We start from the raw sequence: 26,409 nt of genomic DNA, 5'->3' as shown, positions 1-26,409 counted from the left end.
GGTGGCACTGGAGACATGTTGAGCCCTTTCTAAAGCTCTCTGCAATGATGCTGAATGGCTAGTAACTTGGTACCTTTATTTTTGTTTCTCATTCCTTTCAAATTATTTTTGTAGCTCTATGATAAATAAAACAAGGAAGGCAAACAAGGTCCTAATCTGGCAAACATTTAAACACAGGAGTAGTCTCACTGAATACAACAGGATTTGTCATGTGCTTAAAGGTAAGCATATGCATGTTTACATGCTTAAATAACACTTATGAACAAGATTTTACTTGAATAACACTCAAAAAAGAAATTTTCAGTTGTATGGCTTAATTCTCCATTTTCTTGCAGTTGATGTAGTCGCTTGTACCTACGCAAAGTGGGTGTAAAATGCTACTAAATTAGAATGTTTGACACTCATTTTGCACAGCTGTTTATGATTACATAAAGTGCAAGACAGTAGAGAATCAATCACAAAGCGATGACACTCTGTACTGTAAATGCTGGCAGCTACATTGCATTAACTTGGTGTATTTGGAATTTTGTGATTAATGAAGCATTGAAAATATAGCAGATATATTCATGGAAGGGAGCATCAGAAGTTCCTCTTTACTGAGAGCAGTTGGAAGAGGGTGAAACTGTTATTTGCATTTTTTTTCATTAAGTAAAAGCTGACTACATGAGACAATGAAAACATACAGTAATCTGACATAAAACAAAACATTCACAAATACAGAAATATTAATAATTACTAACTGTAGTTTTGTTGGTTGGGTCAATATCACAATTCATTGCAAATTTTCTTAGGATCATCTTCTTTTCCAAGACTATAACCCAATAAAATGTAAAAAAAATAGTTATCCAAATCCCTGTCTTTAAAAAGATCCCCTCATGTGATCTCATTCTTAGCCCTGGTGTGACACATTTACTAGGTCACCTTCCCCTTTCTCAGAGTACCTTTTTCTCAGGCTCACATCCCAGGCTTACCAAATTCTATTTATGCGTACTCACGGTAGTGGTGTTAGCTCTCATAATTTTACATCTCATGATATTTGACATTTTCCTTAATGTCCCAGGTGCTGGAATTAAGGGAAGGCATAAAAATCTTTTGTTTTTAAAGTAAGGTGCTAGACTCATGTTTGCATTTAACAATTTGCAAAAGTGAATCAAGTGCACCCTAAAGATTCCAAAACCAGAAAGCAAAGAAAACCCCTACCCTGTACTGATTGTTTGTTATTTAATCTCAGAACATGTTTGCTATTCTTGTCTTTTGGAGGGGCTGGTGCATGAACACAGCGGGCTGGCAACTGCGTTGGGGAGATGGTTTTCTTGTGGGGTGGGGGGGTCGGCCAAGTGAAATATCGCTGGAATCAACATTTAGGATGCTGCCGTTGTTGTCACGAGGGGGGAAGTGGGGGGCGCGCATAGATTTCGTGCCGGGTCTACGAAACTCTGAGGATAGCTTTTGCAAAGCTGATGCGCCCCTGGTTATTCCCACCTCTTCATGCAAAATCCCGGCCGCCCCTGTGGGCCTGAATCGCTGCTCCCATTGCGCTCCCCCAGCCCCAGGATCCTGCGGCCCCGGCTCCTCTGTCCGCCTCTGCAACCGTGAGAGCAGCACCTCCCCGCCGCTGGCCGCGCAGCGCTGCACCAGCCGCCCCCGCTGCCGCCCCGCGGGGCTCTGCACCACCAGGGAGCCCCCGGCACGGAGAGCGAGGACTACAACTCCCAGCCTGCCCCTCGGCCGCGCGCGAGCACAACCGGGAGGCCGCTCTGCGAGAAGGCGCTCACAGGGACACGGACTGGCTCTCTGAGAACGCTGGCGAGGGAGGTGCGCGTGCGCCTGAGCGCGGGGATGCCGGCGAAGCTGCCATTCGTGGAGCGGCGCTACGCCTGTTTCTGCGCGAAGGCGTCCCCGCCGCAGAGGGAGAGGGCGCTACGCGGTTTACGTAGCGTTATTGTGAATGGGAAAGGCGGGCGGCGGCGGCGGCGGTGGGGGAGGTGGGGATGATGATGTCAGCCTGCGAATGTCAACAATGTAGCGATTGAGGGGAGTAGGCGGCGTTCCGTTGGGGAGAGCGCGAGCCACGGGGAGAGTGTAACCCACAGAACGGGGGCAGCCGCCGCAGCAGCAGCAGCACGCCGCCGGGCTGCGAAGGCACCGAGCTGCCACCGCCTCGTGCGGCCGCCGCCAGCCCCGAGTGTAGCAGCAGCGGCAGCGTAGCGAGTCTTGTGCGACTCCCCCTCCCCACGCCCCCCCCTCCCCTGCTGCAGCCTTCCCTCCTCCTCCTCCTCCTGCTGCTGCTCCCCGTCCCCTCCCTCTATTTTTCTCTGCAAAGACTTTGGAGGCAGCTGGTTTTTAAGCCATCGCCATGTGAGGTGCGTCTCCGCGGGTGCACATTCCTAGCCGCAAAAAAATATCCCTCTTCCCCCCCCCCTCCATCAGCAGCAAATCCAGCCCCCCCCGCACCCCACCCCCGCTCCGCGTCCCACTCGGCCCCCGCGCCCCAGCGGGCTGGGGAGGCTGCAGCGAGAGGGGAAGGATCGAAAGTTGCCGGCGAAAGAAGGTGAGTCGCCTTTTCGCAGCTTTTTCCCGGGGACTGATGGAGCTGAAGTTTGGTGTGTGCGCGCGGAGCCGGGAGAGCCGCGGGGGAGGGAAGGGGCGGATTTTCTCCGAGCCAGCTGCTGCGGGGGCATAGCTTAAAAACAAGCCCCGTGCTCAGGTTCGCAGGAGGGCGAACAGTCATTTCTAAAAGTGGGAACCAACCACAGAAACGTTGCGTAACTGAAAGTGTGTAAAAGGATCTGATGTGCGAGTGAGTCCAGCTCGGCTGTTTGTTGGTGGCCGGTACTGGCTTGGCCTGACGCGTAGGGACCACCGCAAAGGGTGCCTTTTATGGGCGTTATGGTGGGGATGAAGGAGGAGCAGAGAGAGGGTGTCTGATGATGGTCAGCCCGCAGTTGCTTTAGCGTGCGCGCCAGAGGAAAGTGTAGCTGGTATATTGCATGCACGGTGATGGGTGTTTTGAGTAAGCGGGAGGAGGAGCCCAAGAGTAATAAGTCAGGCATGGGGGCTCTTGTTTTGTACGAGCGGAGGAAAGCAGCTGTCAGATTTCGAGGCCTTTTTAACGAGCTGCGAGAGGAGGGGGCATGAGGCGAAGACCCCTTGACTACCCCCTCCTCATTTCCCCTTCGCATCTTTTATTTGGGCATTTTAGCTCTTTACGGCGACTAGCTCGATCTTTCTTAAAAAAGGAAAACCCACCCAGAGGGTTTGCTGCGCATTTGTTGGATCCAGGCCCCCCGGCGAGCAAAGAATGCCCAGGTTAGGATAAAGCGAGGAGGGTGCCTCTAAAAAGCAAAGCAATCGGGATTGCATTTCCCTTTGGGTTCCTTGCACACTTCCCTTAAGCAATGTGACAGAGTGTGAATTTTTGTCCTCGCTGGGTGGCTAAATACTTCCTGCCAGACCCCGCTTTACAGCCACCCCGTTTACGTAAAGCTCTTCTCCTCAACCCCACTCCTCCTCCTCCTCCTTTCCTTTGATGGGGTTTTGTGTTCGGGATCTTATGTGTATCGCCACGTGAAACTGTTCAGTTCCCGGATTTCTCCCACTTTCCCCTTCGGGTTAGTGGTCACGTTGTGGTGTTCGGCAGTGGAGAGATGTTGAGGGGTGGTGCACTTTCGAAGTTACTGCCTCGTGAAAGAGGGTCCTTTCTGTAGCTTGCTTGCTTGCTTGCTTCTTTGGCTTTTCTTTAAGAGTGGCTCAGCTATTTCGTTAGACACCTGCGTGGGGGTATTGGCCACACTCACTTGTAAAATGCTTGCGTGGGCTTGGGGTTCGAACCCTGACTTCAGCTAGTTTGTAACCGCAAGTTGCCAGACAACGGTGTAGTTGCTCAGTGTGTGTAACAGCCTTCAAAATAATTTTGTTATTGGCAGTGTTCTTGTGGTAAACGGGAGACCCAGTTTTAATGGTTTCTGGCAAGCATCAGATCATTTCTTCATTTCTCAGGTGACATCTTTTTGCTTCAGAGCAGTTTTTCTGTAAATTTCATCTGTTGAGTGTATTTTAACAAAAAAAGATAATTTCTTTCCTGCCTAGTGGGGTCTGCAAAGAAGATAGTGCTTAATGAGAGACAATGCTTCCCCCCCCCCCTGTTTGGAGTAAAATTAGAGAGCAAGGGTAACTCATAACAATTTTCTCAGATCATTAAAATATAATATGTAGGCAAGGCAGTTAGCTGCAAAAGCTCTGGCTGTCATGAAAGAAGCTAAGTGTGAAATCATGCCTCTCCTTTTGTGGAACAGGCTATTTTTATAGTACAGCGGGTGTCTTGCTTAAAATGCTTCAGTTATTGTGAGATCATCATACCCTTATTACTGAAGCCCTGGCAGCTCTGGGGTAAACTGCATTTTTCATTCTTTAAGGTAATAATGAACGTGAGGCAGAAATGGCACCTTGTTAGAATCAGACTTTAGTATCTAAAAAAATTGCAAAATTATAGTGTTGCTGTTTGCTCTGCTGTAGTTGAACATTTGTCAGTGTTTTAATGATAAAAATCCATTTTATGAGACTTCATCATTGTCATAAAATTTGTATGCATTTTAATGTGGTATTTTAGGTCTTGAGCGGAGAGCGAGTATTTTAATATCTTTTTCTTTTTTGGAGGGGTAGATTTGTATGAGATTTTTGTTTTAGCTACATGTAAGTGTAGTTTGAAGGTGGTGTATTTGGTGTAGTTCACTTGTATTATTTGACAATTGTTGGATAAAGGGAAAATAAAATTTTGAGTAGGAAATGGAATAATTGCTTTTAATACATTTGAATGGAATAAAATGGCTAAGGAAGTGTGTTAAGCATTTAACTACAGGGCTCGTGTAGTAACATTTTATTAATCTAACATTTCAGAAAGCACTTCAGTGTGTAAATGAAAAGCTAAATTCTGCTTCAGATGAGTGCATATCCTTCTGAAATTCAAGATTGACTTTGTATCCGCTTGCGTGGGCCCCTCACTGTAGTATCTGAGTGCCCATGTTGCAGGTAGACTGGCGTAGTACTTCACTGTACTTTTAAAGATTGGTGTTCTTTTCACACTTAACCATCTAACTCCAAAGATTGATTTGAAGGTGTTGGACATTATGCATCAAAATCAGCTGCACAAAGTGGAAGGAAATCTTGTCTAATAGTAAGAGCAGAGGACAGAGAATCAGAATTTCAAGTTTCTCTTTCTAGCTTTTCCACTTGCCAGCTCTGAGATATTGGGCAAACCACTTACCCAAGGTGTGCCTCAGTTGACCAAATTGTAAAATGAGCAGAATAGCAACATTACAATAAAAAGTCCTATAGAAGCACAAGTAGTGTTAAGATGTAAAATTAGACAACATTGCATTTTTTATAATGTGCACTAACATACATTTTTAAATGGCAGACAGCAATGAGTCCTGGGAGGAGAGTGTCCACAACAGACTATACTCCAAAATATGTGTTTAATAAAATAAAAATACTAATTAGTCAATTGTTATCAATGATTTATATCTCATATAGTTTTAAAAAGCAGGAAATTCAGTGGTAGGGCTAATGTTTCTGGTTGCACCCTAGCATAGAGGCACATGGGACTTCCATTAGAATTAATAGAATTTATATGTGTAAACAGAATAGACCCCAGATACCATGATGATAACCCTGTCTCCCTCGCCTCCCCCCGGCAATCTTTGCTTTCAGCCATAGTACCTTAGCATTGAGGAGAAAATTTCCAAACTATAGTGTGCTGTGCCCTAGGAATAATGTATATTGCTGACTGAGAGAAATGGCCCAAATCCAGATAAATAGGAGTATCATGTTGATGTCTAATATTCTTAATATGAAAAATCCTGGTAAATGTTTTGACATTGTAGAAGGCCTTGGAGACCCATTGACATTAATGAAGTTTAGTACAATCTTCATGCTGCACAGGGGTCTGTGCATCGCTTCATGTATGCACATAATTAATGTCAATGGGAGAGATGAAACCAAACACCTATGTATATGATATGTAGTATGGAATGTGTAATAGTAATTGCCCATATTTAGTTTTTTAAAAACCTCAATTGCTTGGCTGTTAAAGCTTGTCTTGTAGCTAAATAAATTAGCTATTCTTCTTCACAGGCTGCAGTATTTGTCAGACTAGCTTTTCATAAGAATAGCCATATTGAATCATACCAATGATCCATCTAGCCCAGTATCCTGTCTTCCAACAGTGGCCGATGCCTGATGCTTCAGAGAGAATGAACCGAACCGGGCATTTTATCAAGTGATCTATCTCCTGTCGTCCAGTCTCAGCTTAGGGGCATGGGGTTACGTCCTTGACTATCTCGGCTAATGTCTGTTGAGGCTTACTCTACAAATATCTGCAACCATGAAGAACAGTCAGAGTGACTTCCTCATTATTTTTTAAATCCCATTCCCCAAAACAATAAAGAGGACTACTTTCTCCTTACATGTCCATGATATCCATTCATTTCAGTAGGACTTTACTCATGCATAAGGCTGAGAAAAGACCTCTAAAAGTGCATCTGGGATGAGAAATTGTCCAGTTTCAGCTTGATGGATGTTTAAAACATCTCAAAATGGGTCATACAGTAGTATATGACAGGTCCTAACTAGACTCCTCTGTAGTGATTACATTTTTTATACAAGAGTGTGAATAGGTGATTTCTTAGAACTGCATATACTACAGGTGTATTGGGGAATTTCTTTTCCTTTTCTAATGCGGATGGTCCAAATGCATTTTACACTGTCCTCTAATTGTATGCAAAGCCCTGCTCATCTTGTAAGAGTGTCCACTCTTATTCAAAAGTGCAGTCAAAGACAACTTTTCTTCATTTACAAGCCTGACTTCTGTGTCTTTTGTCTGTTGCACATGTGACTTGCATTCTAATGAGCACATTATCACATCCTTCAAGTATAGATTTATGTTCACTTTGAGTGTGGTGTAGGGCTTGTGTATAACTTATTTCTGAGTTGGACTAAGGGGCATATACAATGCATTTTGTTGATGTAGTAAAGAAAAATTGGACCCATTTCTAATGAGAAATACCAGCTTTCTTTAAAAATCTAAGTGATTTGTTTTTCCATTACACTCAATTTGGGAGAATGTGACAGATTCTTTGAAAATACTGCAGTTCTCCACTAAGATCTGAATAGGTTTTAAATTTGAATATATTATTGCGGTTGAATGAACAATGACTCCCTACCTCTAAGTTTACCAGTGGTTTGCCAGGATAGTGTTCAGAATGCTTACTCAGCTTTTTACAAAAACTGGTCACCATTGCTTCAGCCAAAACATATTAACCTTGGCAGCTGCCTGAATAATAAGTACACATTTGAAGCTTGCATCAGGAAATGTATGGCTCTGTAGCCAGCTGAGTTACAGTGTGCTCATTTTGCTTCTTAGTTAGGCTGAAACATCTTTGTAGTGTATTGAAAAGCGTGATACTTATTCTGCCATTATTGGACTTTAAATTATAATTTAAGCAAAATCAAGCAGTGAAATGCATACAAATTTCTGTGTGACCAGTAATGAGCTTAAATTGATGCTACTGGTTTAGTACAAAAACTGTCAGCACTGATTGAGGATCTACAAATGTTCAAAATATGGTAATAAAAAAGAATGGCAGAATGGGTTTTGGAAACCCTACTAAATAGTTATAAACATCAAATCTTTGATCAGCCAAAAAGGGGATGCTGCTGGAGAATTTTTCTCTAGTTCCATTGCAGGTTATATGCAAAGGCCCACCAAAACAGTTTGGAGATCATAAATTGTACTGGTATAGTAAACAGACGATTACAAACCGGCATGGGAGGGGGGGAGCATGACGGCTTTCCATACTACAATAAACAGAATGCCTGACTTATCCCAGATTCCTCCCAAACAGATTTTCTACAATAAATATACATAGCAAGCCAGTGTTTTATTTGACATTTAAACTAGAGCCTCAACGAGAAGTCACTACAGTCTACGCTTTCTTTTCCCTCTTCGTGTATAGAAGATGACCTGAAATTCTCTCATCCTCTGAGACTTACTGCTTAAAAACTTTTATTTCATGGAAGTGTGAATATCATTTTTACATGACTTCAGGAATGTATCAGCAACAAAAAAGTGTTTGAAGAACTCATAGAAACAGGAAAACCTGGGAATTTCTAGTTGTTTAAATCTGATGGGTGTTGAAATTGAGGCTATTACTTATTTTTGGCAATCTGGCTTCAAAATATTCACCCAAATTATAATAGATATGTGTTCCATTTGATTTCAGTGTGTAGGTTCAAGAGGAGTCCCCCATTCATAAAACCAGTAACTGTATATAGGTGTCTGTCACCATGCAATTCTTGTCTATAAAGCAACAGTTTTGCTTTTTGCAAAGAGAGAAATGAGTTAAATCTATTTGAATAAAGGCAGCTAAAACAAAGTGACCCTTGAGACTTGAACACAGCTGCTTGTTATAGCTGACATTCAAAGTGTTTATTATTAGTGATTGTTTTATAATTTAAATCTAAACTAGGAAAACAAGAACTGTAAGAGTGGAGGTGTTCCTGTGCACTAATTTGCATACACCCTGTTTTTGTTTAGTGGGGAGGTGTGTGCACTGTATGCAGAACAATTTAATATGTCAGCAGTTTCCTACAGGCAGCTCTTGCTGACTCACGTGTCTGCTGCAGCTCAGAGCTATCCTCATTATAAACTGTCCACAGTAAGAGAGACAGACATAGAGAATGTGAGTGTTGGTACATATTTTCAGTTCTCTGGCCACTGCTTTGCTGTAGTTTCTTCCCCCAGTACTATCAAAACCTTTCATTTGTTTAGGCCAGGATTTTGGCGTTCATGGCAAAAAGTTGCAGTTTTCTCCACCTCTGTTCAAACAATGGCTAAACTGCGTCTGGTTCCTGCAAATGTTTAATAGGACGTGTGTGCTTGTGTTGGTTTGTGTGTTGGTTGGCTTTTTTTGAATGGGGATAGTGGCTTTACAAAAAAGGAACTATTGTTCCTGCTTCAGATACGGAGTTTAACATTAGAATGGCATTTTCCCTAGGTAATTATGGGCTGTTCAGTTTTTGAAAAAGCAGAATTACGCATTCCATTCAATGGAGAATTCCACTTAAAACCCAAAAACTTGATATAGTGTTCTATTATTTTCAAAGTTCTGCTAGCTCTTGGATTCTGTTTGTTGTTTTTTTTTATCCTATGTTCTGAAATAACTCCTGTTATTAACATTAGAGGACTCCTTCATTTATATGAATGATGAAAGCTTATATTCCAGTGCAACTGGTCCTTTTTGGATTTACGGACTCTGTTCTGATGATTCAGAAGGTTCCTCAAGATGACAGTTTCTGCTGATTCCATATATTTGTAATTGGTTTGTGTTTTGTTTGAATCTGTCACAGCGGTCATTGCAGAAATGGAGTATATTACCCATTTTCAGTGCTGGATTTAATCTTGATTATTTTAAAGATTAAAGGCACTCACTTTTTTTCTGAAGGGACTCCCCTTTATGTAACCAAAAGTAGTCAATGTAAGCAATCTCTAGAAGGATGATAAACTAATCAGCTGGTATTAAACAGGCATCGAGAGCGAAGGTGAGTTCTTGTCTCCTGTTTTGTTTTTAGTCAACTACTTTGACCGGTAATGAATAGAAAACCACACTGAGTGCCGTGTAACCCACGAAGAAGATGGGTGTTCTTGGTTTCCGCCAATACAAATGACTCATCAGTATCAGTAGGGTTTCTACTTCTAATAATAAAACTGTGCAAGACCTTTAAAACATGTGGTTTTCACCCCTACTCTTAGTGAAAGGTTGGAAAATATTACTCTGTGCTTTTTTTTAAAGCTTATGGAAGGTTTCATGGTTTGCTTTACAATGTGAAAGGTCTTCCCTCTCCTTCCACCCACCCAATAAAAATTAGTTGCACCGTTAGTTGTGATGCTGCTGCTTTTATTTGCACTATGAAACATTTCCTAACCTCCAGGCTTCGGTGTCCTGAACTTTTTTGCACTATGTGTAGTAGATATTTAGTTGCACAGTTAGAGGAAATATAGGTGGAAAATCTAACCTCCTTTATCTCAGGAAGAAAAAAAGGGTGCACACTGCCTCATTCTACCAAGCTGTTGTTCTACCATTTAATTCAATTCAGTTAAACCACTGTGGAGGATGGTAATATTGCTGAACAACCTATATTGCTATTTGATTTGGTGTCAAAGGATCCCAAAAAGAAGGTTAATAGAACATAAGAGTTGGAGAATAAATGGCAATGTGCAAAGCTGATTGCTCATTGCCTATGAGATAATTTGTCTTCTAGTAGTAAAAATGCAAAAAAGAAACTGATTTCTACTAAACCTTTGTCCTTCTTGAGTGCTCCACCCCTCCCTTTATGTTGTATAGGAAATTCAAACCTGATAAGAATTATTAGAGGAGAAGAAACTGTGTAGTCTGTGACAATTGTGTTTCATTGTTCTTTGGGTATGTTGTCTTTTGCATGTGCTTTTGTAAGTTAATGCCTTTTAAAAATTGATATAAAACAGACTACTTTCCACCCTGTAATACAGGTCAAATATAATGATCATGCTAATATTACAGCTGAAATATTAGTGTTTGAAAACCAATATACTAGGTATTTCAGCTGTAATACTAGCCATTGTATTCTTTGAAAACACTTCCGATTTGCTCCCTTAATTTATTTAGAGGGGTGCTGTTTTGCTTTCAGGGTGGCAGTGTTTAAAACATTTCAGGATGTTATGGGTAAAGAAGAAGAAGACAAAACAAATCTTTGCTGTTGTATTACTTAGCATATTAACATATGTAAAACTAGCTTCCAGATATATTGCTTCTACTGTTGCAGTGCTTGCAAGAACAAATCACTCTTTTTATAAGTATTTGGTGTTTCTGATTGGGCCTCTTTAAAATGGGATTTATTTTTTTTTTTAAATCATTTTGGGGTAGATCATCAGCTAGTGAAAATTGCCATAGGCTCCAGTGAATTCAATAGACAATTCACACCAGCTGAGGATCTGCCCTTTTATGTTTAGAAGTCATTGTGCGTGGAATCATATTTTAAAATATCTATATTCTGTAAACTATTTTTTGTTTCTGATTTTACTGGATTACTTCAGATACAAGATATAGGCAGGTGTATGACCCAAACTAGGATTGAGGGTTTCTTTCAGGTACCTTTTTACTGTGAAAAGCACATTGAATAATACAAAAAGAAAAGGAGTACTTGTGGCACCTTAGAGACTAACCAATTTATTTGAGCATGAGCTTTCGTGAGCTACAGCTCACTTCATCGGATGCATACCGTGGAAACTGCAGCAGACTTTATATATACACAGAGAATATGAAACAATACCTCCTCCCACCCCACTGTCCTGCTGGTAATAGCTTATCTAAAGTGATCATCAGATGGCCCACCTGATGATCACTTTAGATAAGCTATTACCAGTGGGGTGGGAGGAGGTATTGTTTCATATTCTCTGTGTATATATAAAGTCTGCTGCAGTTTCCACGGTATGCATCCGATGAAGTGAGCTGTAGCTCACGAAAGCTCATGCTCAAATAAATTGGTTAGTCTCTAAGGTGCCACAAGTACTCCTTTTCTTTTTGCGACTACAGACTAACACGGCTGTTACTCTGAAACCATTGAATAATACAGTTGTACAAGCCGGTGTAAACCTTACTGTGAGAAACATAAAACTTCTAATTATTCAGTACATGCAAAAATACGATGGTCCTGGTTTTATAAGAACAGGAGGGAATAGATAGCCAACTCCTGTAATCTTTATTTAAGGAGAACTCCTAGTGAAGTACATGTAGTAATTTTGTGTGGGAAAGGACTAGAGATGGGCTGGATCAGACGTTGTCCAAAGTTGAAAGGGATCTAGATTCGTTGTTCTGATTTCAGCCTGTCTGTAGAAAAGACTCAGGACCACAGACACAATGGTGGTAGGTGCATTATAAACATAAAAGGTAAAACTTACATGTTTTTGAAAGTCACATAGGCATGTAAGTTCCATTTTCAAAAGGACCTCAGTGAAGTTGAGACTTATGTTCCTAAGTCACTTAAATACTTTTGACAATTTTACCCAGAATGTTTAACCTGCCAAACACATCAGATTAAACCCAGTGCCTTAGAGTTTATTGTCAAACCCTTTATGCATTCTTGTATAAATACTTTAAAATGTGTGGTGAGGAAAAAATATGCAGAATTCTTGTGATAAAAGTCCAAATCAGTCAAGAGTATTCAAGAAACTGCAGTATTTCACTGAACAAGTACATAAAACTCATACATACAATAGTTTTATATAACGAGGTGGCTGTTTGTCATAGTTGGAAGTTCAAAGGCAATGCAAACATAAACACTTCTGCAAAGAATTCTTATGTTTATGCCCTTTTCCTTTGCTTTCCTTTCTTGATCTTTTTCTTTCTTTCTTTTACTGTTAGACTAAAAGTGGAGTAAATGATTCATTCATTAGTCAGTTTCTTGGACAGTTAATTCTCTACCAATTTATGTTTACCTTCCACTAAATTCATAATGTGAGTAATGCTTAATGTGGTAACCACCAAATTCCAAGCTGAAAAGCTGTAAGCATTACTAAAACACAGTATCCAGCCTTTCCCTTGCCATTCTGTGTGTTTGAAGCTAGTATGATTTGGCATGCTGAATGATAGTCACAGCATAATAGTTTTGTCTAGCCTTGATTGTTAATTCAGAATTCAAGGTTGCAAACTAATACACAAGTTCGTTTGGGCACTGACTTGTGTGTTTTGGTTTTAATTAGTATAACATTTCCTGTTCTTCCTTTCAGCTCCCCAGCACTCAAAGCCACAGGCTCATATGCTCCATTAGTTGGTTTCCACTATTTTATTAAGCTTTGTCATTCTCTGTGTCACTAAATTGGGAGTACATTGAGGCACACACTTAGTGAAAGCTGCCTGGTATTGTCATGAAAGACTGAAGTTGATGTTGAGCTAGCAAACAGTTGCATTGCTTTTCAACTTCCTTTTGGTGAAACAATCCTTATGCTGCTGAAGTGTTATCTCTACAGAACTTGAAATTATAAAACCTTCCTATAAAGATTGTGCAGATATTTGGTTATGAGGTGATGCCAATCATTTTGAAGATGAGTATAGTAGTGAAAATACTACAAGTGATTCAAACAACTCATTCTTTCTCATGAGAACTGGAGTACCGTAAAGAGTAACAAGGTCAGTAATGTCACTGCAGAACTTTATAGAACCCAAAGTCTTTTCAGAGTGTTCTAAACTTAACAACTGACTAAAACCCTCAATAGCAAAGGAATTTAAAGTTAAGGAGAGACTTCAAAACTGTGCGTGTGTGTGTTTGGGGGGAGGGGTAAGAACAGTGATAACAAAAGTGATTCACTTGGCCAGCCACTTTCTTTATTCACTTTATAGGTATTTCAGATATTTCTTTCCTTTCTTTCTTTTTTCAACGCCACTTCTCCATCTGGTTGATCCTGCAGTGAGGTCATTACCTCGATGTTTGATGTTGGCAGGTTGCCATAGATATTCATGTGATGCCACCAATTTAGCATTACGATTTCACTGTAAACTGAAGCAGCAAGAAAATGGCAGGTTGTGAAAGTAACATGTTCTTGTTAGTATCTTCACTAAGCAGAAAACAGCCTTAATCGCTTCCAAAATAATAATGCCATGGTACAGATTTATCACTTGCTGGAGCAGTCACCTTCATGAAAAAAAATATCTCTGTGCAGGTTAGTATTTCGGGGGGAGGGATAGCTCAGTGGTTTGAGCATTGGCCTGCTAAACCCAGGGTTGTGAGTTCAATCTTTGAGGGGGCCATTTAGGGACCTGGGGCAAAAATTGGGGATTGGTCCTGCTTTGAGCAGGGGGTTGGACTAGATGACCTTCTGAGGTTCCTTCCAACCCTGATAGTCTATGATTCTGTGATTTGGGGGAAAACACATGCAAAAACTTTTACCCATTTCAAAATCTGATGTTAAATCTCAAGTTTCTGAAGCCTTCAAATGCCTTTGTTCAGTTCTGGTTCTGAAATATGAGAAATCTTGCACTTAGGAAATTTTCAGCCCCACTTTGCAAACTGGAGGCACTTTGGATAGTTCATCTAAGCTTTGGGTAAACATATATTGTTTGGATGCTTATCTGAACATAACCAATTTCACACACAAGTACTCCTTTTTGCGAATACAGACTAACACGGCTGCTACTCTGAAACTTATCTGAACATGTAACCTTTCAGTTTTGCATATCCTGGTAACTTAAAGACTTCGTAATTATAAATGTTTTGTTTAAAATGCATTTACTTCTCAATACGTTGTTTGTAACCATTTAGTTACAAAAGTGATGTGCTTGTGGTTGGATTTGGGGTGAGGGAGTTTCAGTTGTATTTTCAGGATGGACATTAGCTGAAAACGGTATCAAGCGCTTTACTCTTTTTAAAAAAAGAGTGATTTATAGATTTTTGTTGTCGTTTAGATCTGCTCTTGAGCTGGCAAGGTATAAGCTGTGTTCTAACTTGCCACTGTTTGAAAGGAGCAAAGAATTAACCAGTACTACTGCTTTTACTGCCCGTGTCCTGCCTCAATCGAAACAAAATTAATCCCTTATGACCGTATTTCACCCTGGACTTTTTTCATAAATTCTCATTTATTTCAGCAACAGCTCCTGATATGATACAAAATTGGAGTGAGCCAGAGATCATAATGAAACGCCTGAGAAATTGCAGCATCTTACTGTAGTGTTACCAAAACACCTCTTCACTTTCAATAAGCAGAACTTACATTTTAATAAATGGCCTGGAATCTGCCCAGTTAAGACATGTGTCTTGTCTCCCCATGCAATACTGCACAGCTGTGATCAGTGTAGACAGTTATGTGGGTGGCTTCTCGGTATTAGAGAGGATGCTGCAGGCCAGGTGTTCTCTGAGAGGGGCCATCAATCAACTTTTGATCTACTACCTCCATCCTCTCGCCACTCACCCACCAACCCACATCTCTGTGGCCCAGTACAACCCAAATTTAAACTTTCAGGGCATGCTACAAGACCTGCATGTTTTTCAGGGCCCAGCGGAGGAAGGAGCTGGTGTCTGCAATAGTGTTGGACTTCTTGTCTTGATACTACATTTGTGTGTGAGTGTGGAGTAGCTGCTAGTTTTACTTTTAATTTGATTGTATTTTTAAATTTTGATAGGCACCTAGAGATGAAGTTTGGTGCTTTTTTGTATATTGTTATAAATCTAAGTAGATATGTTGCAAGGAATTTCTTGATTACTTCTAGCTGTTGGTCTTCAGTTCTTTAACATTGGAAGACAGATCTTCCAAGCTAATCTTTTACTGTCAGAAATGGACCCTTTGTATTTTGTAAGATTTTTTCAATTCATTAATATGGCATAGTTGCCGATCTTGGAATTTCAGGCACATACATTACATTTCCTTGTCAGAATGTCAGACTAGATTATCACAATGGGCCTTTCTGGTGTGATGATCTATGAATAATCTGTACTTGTATAGGTAGGTGATTTACACTTCATTTTAGCACCCCACTTTTTGTAAGTGCCTTTTGTGGGATGTTCACAGATTTGGGGGATTCTGTGGTCAAAGAAAAATTGATCAAAAAGTCCAAGGATTGTGGATTAATCTGGAATGCAGCATGTACCATTGTGTTAATAGTGTAATTCTAAAGTCATATTGAATGCTTTTTCTTTTATGAAAGTTTTTTTTTTCTTGTCTTCAGTTTGTTTTAAAAGAAACTTTTTGGAGATTGAAGACATTTCTTTATAAGAAGCATGGTAGTGTCCTTCCACATAATTGTAATATAAAACGTATTTGAGAATGTGTAAACATATAACCTGGAAAGGATTCTCTCTTCTGTATTTATAGAGCAGTGATTCATTTTGCAGGTGCAGATTTATTCAGTTAAAGAAACCACTATTTTAAATAATTGTTCAAGTGAAACACAGACTTTACACATGACTTTTAACTATTAGCTTTTATTTTTAACTCCCTCCCCCCACCCCCCAAATATTATTAAGTTTAAGGCAACTCACGGAGGGAAAATCACTGTTGCAGCATATGCAAATTTTGTCAAACAGTTTCCAGAAGACGCTTCTTTTTAAAAAAATAAAATTAAAAGTAGGTTGACATCCTGTAGGCATGAGGATTCTTGGGCTTTTCCTACCTAAGATCCAGGTAACAGGAATCCCCTTTTTTATGTAGGGCTCATCTAAAAACCCCTACCACTCGTGTATAAGGGCTAAAAGTGTTCTTAAAGGGTATTAAAACCAGCTGAAACCCAGCTGCCCTGTAGTTTCCGCAAAGAAAGCCCCTTTAGATGGGTTTTGCTGTTGGGCTCAGGTTTCAGGTTCACAAGGCCCTGTCATGCTATTAGTGGGTTTTTTGTTTTGTTTTTTTAATGCAGTACACCTTATTGATTTACCAGAGAAGTCTTGCTTCAGAACCGGTGGCAAGATCTGTGCCATAATTCTAGTTTATCAAAGAAAAAACTGTCTGAACCACATTGGTTAATGGTACCTAAAGGCCAAAAGGAAATGAGGATACTTCTGTCCCCCCTCCTAACCACCCCCTTTCTCCCCACTCCAACCCCATTCAATCATTAGTGGAAAATGCTGGTCAGAAGGGCAAACGTTTTCTGCTGAGTGCTAATCTCAACCGCAGCTCCCAGTAGTCAACAGAGGTTATGTCCTGCTTACCATAATTTTCCAGTCTCGTGTGGGTTTGAGGGGGATCAGTTGCCCCTTGTGTTTTTCTGGTAGTTTTTTTATGTAGAGTAGGTTAATCATCACAAAGATTTCTGACACTGATGCTCCACGTATATATTTTTACACATATGCTGATAGCTGCCTGTGTACTTTGTGGCTGTTGCAGTGTAGCTGGAAAGTATGTGGGAGATTGTCTGCTTCCTCTGAGACTGTTACAGGTGGTCAAATGAGGTTGGGGGAAGGAGGAGAAGCAATGAGAGAGGTATTACACCCACTTCCTTTGGCGTACATTGTGATGTACTGTAACCCACTGGTTCAAACTATATTCGCACTGCATCAGGTTTTGCTTGCGGTAGTTTTTCTTTCACTGTTACTGATTTGCTTCTTGTAGGTTTATGACTAAGGCTGCGGTTTAAATTTGCCCATTTTAGGTATATGAAATCTTTAAAATTATCTAGGGTTGCATTTCTTCCTCTTTTTGCCATGGCCTTTTCTGTCTTTAAAAGTTTCCACAACTTTTAGAGACCCAGAAGCTTAAAAAAACACCCCAACCATGTCTAATAATCAAAGGTCAAAAAAGATACTCTCTATCATACAAAAACCGAACCTATTTTGGGGGCATTGAAAACAATTTTTTTTAATGCAAAATTATACTGATCCTTAAAATTAAAGTCAAGTTAAGTTTCGATATTTGGAATATTACAGGAGTATCATTCAGATTAGGTGTCTTTCCTCCCCTCCCAAACTGCCCACAAGGAGCTTAATGTTAGCATTTGCAAATACAGATTTATTTTAAAGTTCCAGTATGTCTTCCCCTTATATTCTGCAGGGTCTGTAACTCCATTAACCACTTGCCTGCTGTTTAATACTCTAGATAGAATGTACCTGCAGTGCTTTTGAATATTCTAAGTGTGTGTTCGTATTCCATTATTTCTGATAGGATGTTAATTGAGCATGACAATACAGTAAGTGTGGTGGCAGACTAGTAGTCAAAGAGTTAATATCAATAGGCATTGCATATTCTCACTGAGGAAAAAGTGGACATGTGTAAGTAGATAAGAATATTATAGTGCCCTTCTTCCTTCAGTAAGAATGTGCAGATCCCATTATCATTAACTTTCCTCATTGATATGGTCTGTCAACATGCCATTGAAATTTAGTGGAATGAGAGAATGTACCTATTAGCGTTTTTAGCAGCGAAACAGGTATGTTCCACCTGGACGTGCCTGGAATGCCTGGTGTCAGTCAGTGGTTGATAGAAGTTACAAGTGTTCCACTTCAGGGGGATTTGTGCACACTACTGAAGATAGGCGTTGAGTTATTGAATTTAATTATTCAGTTAATTACAACTGAGGTGTAAGATACTCCAACTGTCTAATAATAATTATAATGTCTCCTATCTTATTGTTGATTCTGACTGGAAAAAAAGACACCAATCTATTTGATAGTATGGAAAAAGTTGAAAACTTCAAATTATGGTTTGAAAATATTAATTTATGCATGGTGTCACAGTTATGAATTAGCCATGGTTGATGCATGCTTTGAAAAAATGGAAGGTAAAATAAAATGGAAAAATTAAAAAGTAAAAGAAAACCAAACTCAAAGGCTCCCACACAAATATAGACAGAGACCTGAACAATTAGCAAAGTGGAACAACGTTTTAGTTAGCTTAATTTTGAGGATGCTGCTGCTCATTTTGTAGCACACTAGCCTAAGAGTTCAGGTCTCATGGCAAGACTGTTCTTTCTTAACTCTTTTTAGTTGTATACTGTGGTTCAGACAGTGCTTGGGAAGAGGTGTGTGTGAAAGGGGCTTTCAGTTGAAAACCCCTGTAAGTATGCTCAGCTGCCAGGCTAAAACTTTTGTACTGCATTATTTATATATAAAAAGTTTGTATAGATCAGTGGCTCTCAACCTATTTACCATTGTGGGCTGCTTATGCAGCTCTCTATATGTTATGTGCGCTGCATCACCGCCACACACGCGCACACACACACTCTCTCTACCTGTACGGCCCTGATGATGTCACATGGGTCGCAGCTGTATGCTGACTGGGCCACGGGTTGAGAACCACTGGTATAGATGATGCAAAGCCACAAACTTGCTGAACCCATGATTCAGAAATTACACAAGAAAAGTGCAAAAATTAGACTAAAAAAGCTGGCAGGTACCTTTGTTATATGCCAGAGTGGATGTATAATTACATGCCCCCGTTCATTTAGGTACTAGAGTAGATGGTGACATTAAAAAAAATGCTTCTGTGCTAATTAAATCCTTTCCTTACTGCATCACTTCAAAAATACTGTATCCAAAGGAAAATGCAGCTTGTTTGCTTACAGGAAGCCATTTCTTTAAACTAGAACATACAGTAAAAAGGCTGGGTGTGGCATGTTTGTCTCAGCATGAAATCAAAAGAAGATGAGTGCACTGTATGGAGGGGCCCTCAAATGAATCCAAAATACTTCTCTCTCTGCTTCTCAAAATCAGTTGGCGTGCATAGCAGTCCTATTGTAAAACACTGATACAATGAGTCAAATTACATAGGAAAGAAACTCTGCCACTTAAACATCTAAAAGGCCAGAAAGGGATATGTGATAAGAGAAGCGGGAGAACTTTGAAGAGTGTGTGTGTGTGTGTGTGATACTTGCATACACAAAGTATCACGCGCACACACACACCCGTGTTCAATTCATGCAGATATTTATCTAAAGGTATAAACTTTACGTTCTGCTCACAGACACATGACAAAAAATATTTTTATTTCAAAGGACCTAATGGGTAACACAAAGAAAACATAAATATATTGTACAGTGATTTCCATATAAATACAAACTAGGGCAGGAAAAACTTGACCACACTTCAGTGGAAGGAGAACAAAAGTTAAATTGAATTGGAAACGGCTCTTAATTTCCCCCTTTCCACAAAGAAGGAATGACTTTTCTTGATGGAACATTGTGTAATGAATAGAGGTTTTATATAGATCAAGATAAAGATGTAGGTGAGGGAGATGTTGTTAATAGGTGACAAACTATATATAATGTCCAAAAGAAGTGTCCTAGAACACTGCTAGTCACTGACTAAATTAGCACTCACTCTAGATTTTACTAGTTTAAAGGAAATGTAGACCTGGAATGTTTAAATTGTCTGTTTTGTTATCTTGATTTGTAACTGCTAAATAAATGTTTGTGTATTGGTTGCTGGACTCTTCACTACAATAAAATTATAGCAACCCTCCTCCCACACTGTATTAGTACAAAACACCGCAAACAAAATATATTCATATGTAGAAATTAGCAGAAGAGTATATCACCGTTTCTGAGGTTGGAGCCTATGAAATTGGGCTTTCTGTGACTTGGTTGTCACCAGTAGAGTCAGTCAGGCCGATCAATCTTAGAATGCTAGTGCCCATGTTTTTGTCTCCTTTGTCTCACAGTAGGCTGTCCACTTGTTGTTTATTTTGCTGGCAGTCAGAAGCAGCTGGGTCCTGTAAGCTGAAATGCTGTTTTTTCTTCTCCTGCCGTGCTGGTTACCCCATTGCGGGGGCAATGTTACCTCATTCTTGTACTACCAGAAGAAACAGATAATTAGGGAAAAGTGCAACGCTTATTAATTTGTGTTGTAATAGCACCTAGAAGCCAGGGCCCAGCGTAGGGCAGCACTCTCCAAAGCTCCAACCAACGATTTGTTCTTGAGTACCATCTATAACCTGCTCCCTATTTCCATTTTCTCCCATAACTGACTGACTCCAGGGTTGAATTGCATGTCTGCACCATATTTTCACACCCCAAGCTAGTAGAGGCTTCAGTAAATATCTCTTATGTTGCTAGCACAATGGCAGATAACGTCTGTTACTAGCTCTAAGGGTCTATATGTAGCTTAACAAAATTTGGTTGCTTCCAGGCTCCCTTTCTCTCTGCATCGCTTTCCTCCCCGGTAAAGGAGTCTATTGCTAGATCTCTCTCAGATTCAAGCTTTGTGTGTGTGTTTCTTTTCAGTTCTCTCTAAGGGACGCTTTGTTTCCTCTGCGTAAAAGACACTCACTCATCCACACCGTGTCATGAAGGGCCCAGAAATGCCCTTTGGAGAAGAGGACACGGGAATTAGAAAAAGAAGCTGCTGCATGGAGAGAAACCCAGACAACCCAGTCCTCTTAAAGAAAATGTCCTGAAGAAGGAGAATTATTTGGTAATACACATGTCTCAGACCATGCAGCATCATTCTCAGATACCAAGGAGGCCAGCATTCCATTCTAAAGTGAGTGGCAACACTGAATTCTGTGCAAGATACAAAAGTCTTGTTGGCTAGAAACTTGAATGTAGCTAAATCAGGACTTCAGGTGTTGACTCCAGTTTTTCTGTGGGATCCCCTAGGCAGAAAGCTGGAGGGAGCAGTGAGAAGGACTTTTGATCAATAAGCATCTCTGTCTGTGTCACCTGTGTGTTCTGAGAAGTAATAGCATGGCTAGCAGAAATTTAAGCTGACAAAAACATGCTAATAAACAGTCCTAACTGGTCTGTCATAATCTCGCCAAATGCTTCTTGGTATTTAGTAGTCTTAACAACCTGGTGCTCTATTTTGCTTGCTTTTATTATATTGGGTTTCTCATTAGTGGTCCACTGGAACTTAAGAATCCATCCTTGAATTGTGGATAACTCTTCTGAGTTAAGAATGTTGACTGTGGCCAGACTCCAGTATTAGAAAGATTTGAGGAATATAAGCTCTCCCTTCCTCTACTAGCTTCAAATCTCAGAGACACACACAGTCTTTTGCCTTCTGTGGGCACACACTGTTTGTTTCAATTCCCAGCCTCCCCCCATCATAAATCAGAACTAACCCAAGTTCCAACGGACATAGTGGCAGTGTTAAATTTTCCTTTTTACTCGGGGAGAAAAACGCAAATTCACAACAAATAATCCCCAAAATTTACTGGAAACATTTAAGGCAGAGCATAAATGCATGCCCCAAGTCTGAAATTATCCTCTTTTCCTTCAAAAATGGTATAGGATCAGCCCAGTCAGTTGGGATCAATCTTTTTGGAGAGTCCACTTGAATTATTCTGTAGTTAAGTATAGGGCATAAGACCTGTCCTAGATCTAAAACAGTCAGGGGACCATCTTGATACTGTGAGTATTTCTTCCTATCAGTAAAAAACAAACAAACAAAAAAAACACAGCCCTTCTCAACTGGTGGTGCAACAGATATGGTGAGTCCCTTGAATTTCATCCACCACAGCTGCAAGCCATGAGTATATGAGGGGAGTCCCCACCAGCTGCAAATAATAATTTCCCCTAGACTTTCCGTTGGACAAAGAAACTGTGTAGTGAAACAGAAGACAAGCTCACCTGGATCTCCTGTCGATTTAAAGAGCACTGAAAAAAACCATTCCTATCAGTTCAGATTACGCTGTGGTAGCTTGCTTGAATTGGAAAGGTGGGATAGCCTAAATGCCTCTGTTAAAGAAATCCAAGCTGCTTTGCAGTGGGTTGTGTAAAACTTAAATCCTGTAACACCCTTTTCTTCCCCTGACATTTCAACACACACATGGACTGGCTGAGCAAGACACCAGAGCATGTGAGTGGAGCGTAAACTAGATAATCTGTAAAGCAGGAGGAATATGCACTGAAAAATAGGTAAGTCCCAGATACTGTAGCAGATATCCAGGAACTGGAGCATGAGTAGAGGGATGCTTTTGCTATCATCTGTCAATAGACTCCATGCCTCCCATCCCTTCCTCCCTCATTGCCTTTCTCCTGACTTGGAAAACAGTCTAAACGGTGGAGAAAAAGCAAAGCCATCGAATCATTCTAACTACAGGAGGCCTTGCTTCCAAGTTTTCATTCCAGAAAAGGCATCGGGAAAGTATTCTCTTTATCATTGCCTACTCTTCCCTTTTGGTTATTGAGACCTTAGTACACTTAAATCTACAATACTCTGTTTTTATGTAGGTAGAGTTCCCTCCATTGACTAAATATATTTTTGCCATAGTCTAATTTGTGCACAGTGTGTCTAGATATTAGTGATCATTAGTTAGATATTTAAATAAGTGGATGAAGGATTCTAAATTAATTTTATCAATGCAGGAAAGGCATCTGGGAAGCTATTCTGTTCTGTATAGGTTCTTACACTGCATCATCACTGTAGTATCTGAACACCTTCCAATAGTGCATTAAGCAGCGTGATGAACATCTGTCACGTGTAATTCATTCTCTCTCTTCTCCTCTCCCCTGGGGGAGACGAGTTCTATGTGTGTGTAGTATATGGTTTTGTTTTGGTTTCAAAATATATATATATAATATGCATGCTGCTGTTTGTTTAGATCAGAGAAGGCAGATGGCAAGTTCCATTGTGCTTGAAGGGAGTAGTTGTGACTCCTGCTCGGGGGGTACTCAAGGCTGAGGCACCTTGGCTTCCTCATGCTAAAGGCAGGTGGTACCTTGTCTGTGCCTGCCGGGCGTTGGCTCCCAGCTCCACTGGCCATGGGCAACACAAGCTCTCTCTCTAGGCCTACAGTGGTTAATGATAGGCATCCCCTTGGAGTGTCCAGCCCCTGCTCTGCTGGACACTCAGTACTCTCACATCCACTGCTTCCAAACAATCAGTAGACTGTTTCTCCCCCCCCCCCCCCCCTTACCAGTTCCATCTCAGATCATCATTCCAATTAACACACAGCATTTAGATAGGTTTATTTAACAAAGCTTCCAAGTAATTGCAAGTAGAAGTATTGGAAACAAATGGTTACATATAAAATAAATTTATAACATGCATTCTAGAGCCTAGACTGAATTAACAAGATACTTTCATGTCTAATAAAGTGCTGCTCACCTGCAGTTTACAGCCAGGGTAGCTGTGACACTCTTTTCATGAGACAAATCACTTGCCAGTTTGCCTCCTCGGTGAAGGATCCTGTGTGTTTTTTTTGCATGTTCTAATATACCAGACTAATCCTTTGATCTTAGACACAAACAAGACACACCCTGCTGATGTTTTATTCCCTGTTGGTTTTCTCTCGTAGATTTCCTAGTCTTTTCACTCTTTGACTCAGTATGTGATTAGGCATCCATCGTAAGGCATGCAATACTGTCCTGGCCGGACAGAGAGATAAGCGTCTGTTAGCTCAGACATGTTCCTTTCACATAGGAGGTATGTCCCCTCCTGGTGAACTGCCTTAACTATCAGACTTTAAGAATATAAATTTTTGTTTAGATACATAATTCCTTAAATATTTTCCATACATATATTTCACAATGATTATGATGACCAGTGGGCTCTTGGCTTTTGATAGAGACCTCCCATGCCACCCTTTCATGAACTATTGTACATATCTCCAGCCTAATGAATCCCTATAAAAACCTGTACACCCTGCTTGTTGGCACAAAAGAGTCCCTGAGTCACAGCAGTTAAGCAGTCTTCATCCTGGAGCTTCAGGCAGTCTTCTAGATATCCTGGGCCCAGGCCACTGAGTGAGCGCCTTGAAGATAAGGACCGAGACCTTGAACTTGAATCATTATTCTGTGGGAAGCCAGTCTGCAGAGCAGAGAATTTGGCAACCTCAAGCATTAGTGTGTAAGCCAGTTTTGAACTGTGAAGGATTAGGAGGACGCTTAATGTGGGGGGCATATTATCCCTCATCTGCATAATGCAAAGCTTCTTGTATCTTCTTCTGAAGTATCTGGTGCTGGCTACTGTTAATGTTATGCCAACAAAACTACACAGGATCGTTTCAGGGGACAAGACAAGATGTCACGTTTATTATAACACAATTTAAGACCAATAACTAATATCGAATACCTATGTACACACACACACACACCCCAAATGTTCTGCAGCTGCTGTATAGTTACCAGTCCTGAATGTAGCTTGAGTTCGTGGCTTGAATTCGTAGCTTGTGGCAGCTAACTGGCCAGAAAAGCCAGGCACAAGGAAGGGCTGGGTCTCTGTTGGGCATGCACCGATGCCCTTCCATGTTGGCAGCAGAATGTTACTCTTCAAAGTCTTCCATCTCACCCATCCTTTTTGTAGGTATAGGTCTTGCTGTGTCACGCTGCCTCTGGGTTCAGTGTGATTGATCACCCATCAGTTGCAGACATAACTTTCAGCCTAGGACCTGGGTTTGATGTTTCTTCAGTTGTACTTTTGTTCCATTCTTTTTAGAATGGACTCTTCTTGCTTTTGTCAGGGCTGTTGTCTGCATCTTCAGCCGTTGGTGTTTACACTTTATTTCATCAGGACAGGCTGGGGCTGGAGGTTGATTCCATCATCCATACATATGTCATTCACACATCTAAACTAAACTAGTAAGATTACTGCAGGATTTTGCAAAAATGAAGGGTGCAGCAAGCTTTTATAAAATGAAGCAAGCATTTTAAAATGCAGTTTGAGTTACAATATGGACAAGTGTAAGGAATGGCAAACAGGGAACAGAAGTTCCAATATTGACAAGTATAATGAATGACAAACAGTGAGCAGAAGTTACAATGTTGAAACAGCGCAAGTTTCAGCGATTTATGCAGCAGTTGGATTGAAAGTGAAGCTCAATTAGCCAGTTATTGGGGTAACCAGTTTTATGAATGAATGTTGTTTCATTCATAAAACTTTGCTTATGAAGTTATATTAATAAAGTGAACAATTAAAAACAATTTCATTGATCAGTTTTACACACTTAATGTGGGGAGCATATTATCCCTCATCTGTATAATGCAGAGCTTCTTGTATCTTCCTCTGAAGTATCTGCTGCTGGCTACCGTTGGAGGTAAGGACTAGCTTGACCACGGGTGTGATCCAATATGGCAGTTTCTTGTGTACAGTATAAAGCACCACTATACACTAGCCATAGCTAATAGTAATGTTTATTTGATGGAAATAATTGGGGAGTATTCTTTAAAAAGACATTTCAATCACAAGTTCTATGTGTAGGAAACAGCTTCTAAAGAAATTGAAATAAACAAAAATAAGAGAAGTAATCTACATGGCCCTAGGCCAGGGGTGGGCAAACTTTTTGGCCTGAAGGCCCCATCTGGGAATAGAAATTGTATGGTGGGCCATGAATGCTCACAAAATTGGGGTTGGGGTGCAGGAGGGGGTAAGGGCTCTGGCTGGGAGTGCGGGCTCTGGGGTGGGGCTGGAAATGAGGAGTTCAGGGTGCGGGGGAGAGGGGAAGGGCTCTGGGGTGGAACTGGGGATGAGGAGTTTGGGGTGTAGGCGGGGGCTCCGGGCTGGGATCAAGGAGTTCAGAGGGGATTCAGGGCTGGGGTAGGGGGGTGGAGCAGGGCCGTTGGAGCACATAGGAGCTGGAGGGGGGCCATGCCGCGGCTTCGGGAATCGCATGGAGAAGCCCCCGACCCTGCTCCCAGTCTGGAGTGTCGGAGGGGGGCCATGCGGCTGCTTCCAGGAGCCGTGTGGAGCGGCCCTGACCCTGCTCCCCAGCGGGAGCTCAAGGGCTGGCTTAAAACAGCTGGCGGGCCGGATGCGGCCCATGGGCCATAGTTTGCCCATCCCTACCCTAGGCTATATCACACAATATGGGATAATGATCTCTTTTATTAATTATAAAACCCATGGTCACAGAAACTTGTAATCTTTCATGAGATTACCAGTTTGGTTGATAAGGTAATAGTGTTGACGTAATATACTTGACTTGATAACACACGAGATTTTGATTAAAAAAAACTTGAACAA

The 26,409-nt window shown here is 40.9% G+C and overlaps 1 protein-coding gene across 3 annotated transcripts in view; it reads left to right on the top strand.

Annotated features, from left to right (window-relative positions):
• Positions 1-2,011: 2,011 nt before the first annotated feature.
• Positions 2,012-26,409, top strand: part of BACH2 (BACH transcriptional regulator 2) — a 277,018-nt gene continuing 252,620 nt past the window's right edge. For 2 of the 3 annotated variants that reach the window (XM_075126582.1, XM_075126583.1), the window contains exon 1: positions 2,012-2,551. The gene's annotated coding sequence lies outside the window, so the exon portion shown is untranslated. The remainder of the gene's footprint in view (positions 2,552-26,409) is intronic. The other variant, XM_048844992.2, reaches the window with a different exon arrangement.

The sequence above is a fragment of the Caretta caretta genome, chromosome 3, assembly GCF_965140235.1.
Source record: "Caretta caretta isolate rCarCar2 chromosome 3, rCarCar1.hap1, whole genome shotgun sequence".
NCBI classification, from domain to species: Eukaryota; Metazoa; Chordata; order Testudines; family Cheloniidae; genus Caretta; species Caretta caretta.
The sequence above is the reverse complement of the archived record's forward strand: the minus strand, read 5'-3'. Positions and strand labels throughout refer to the sequence as shown.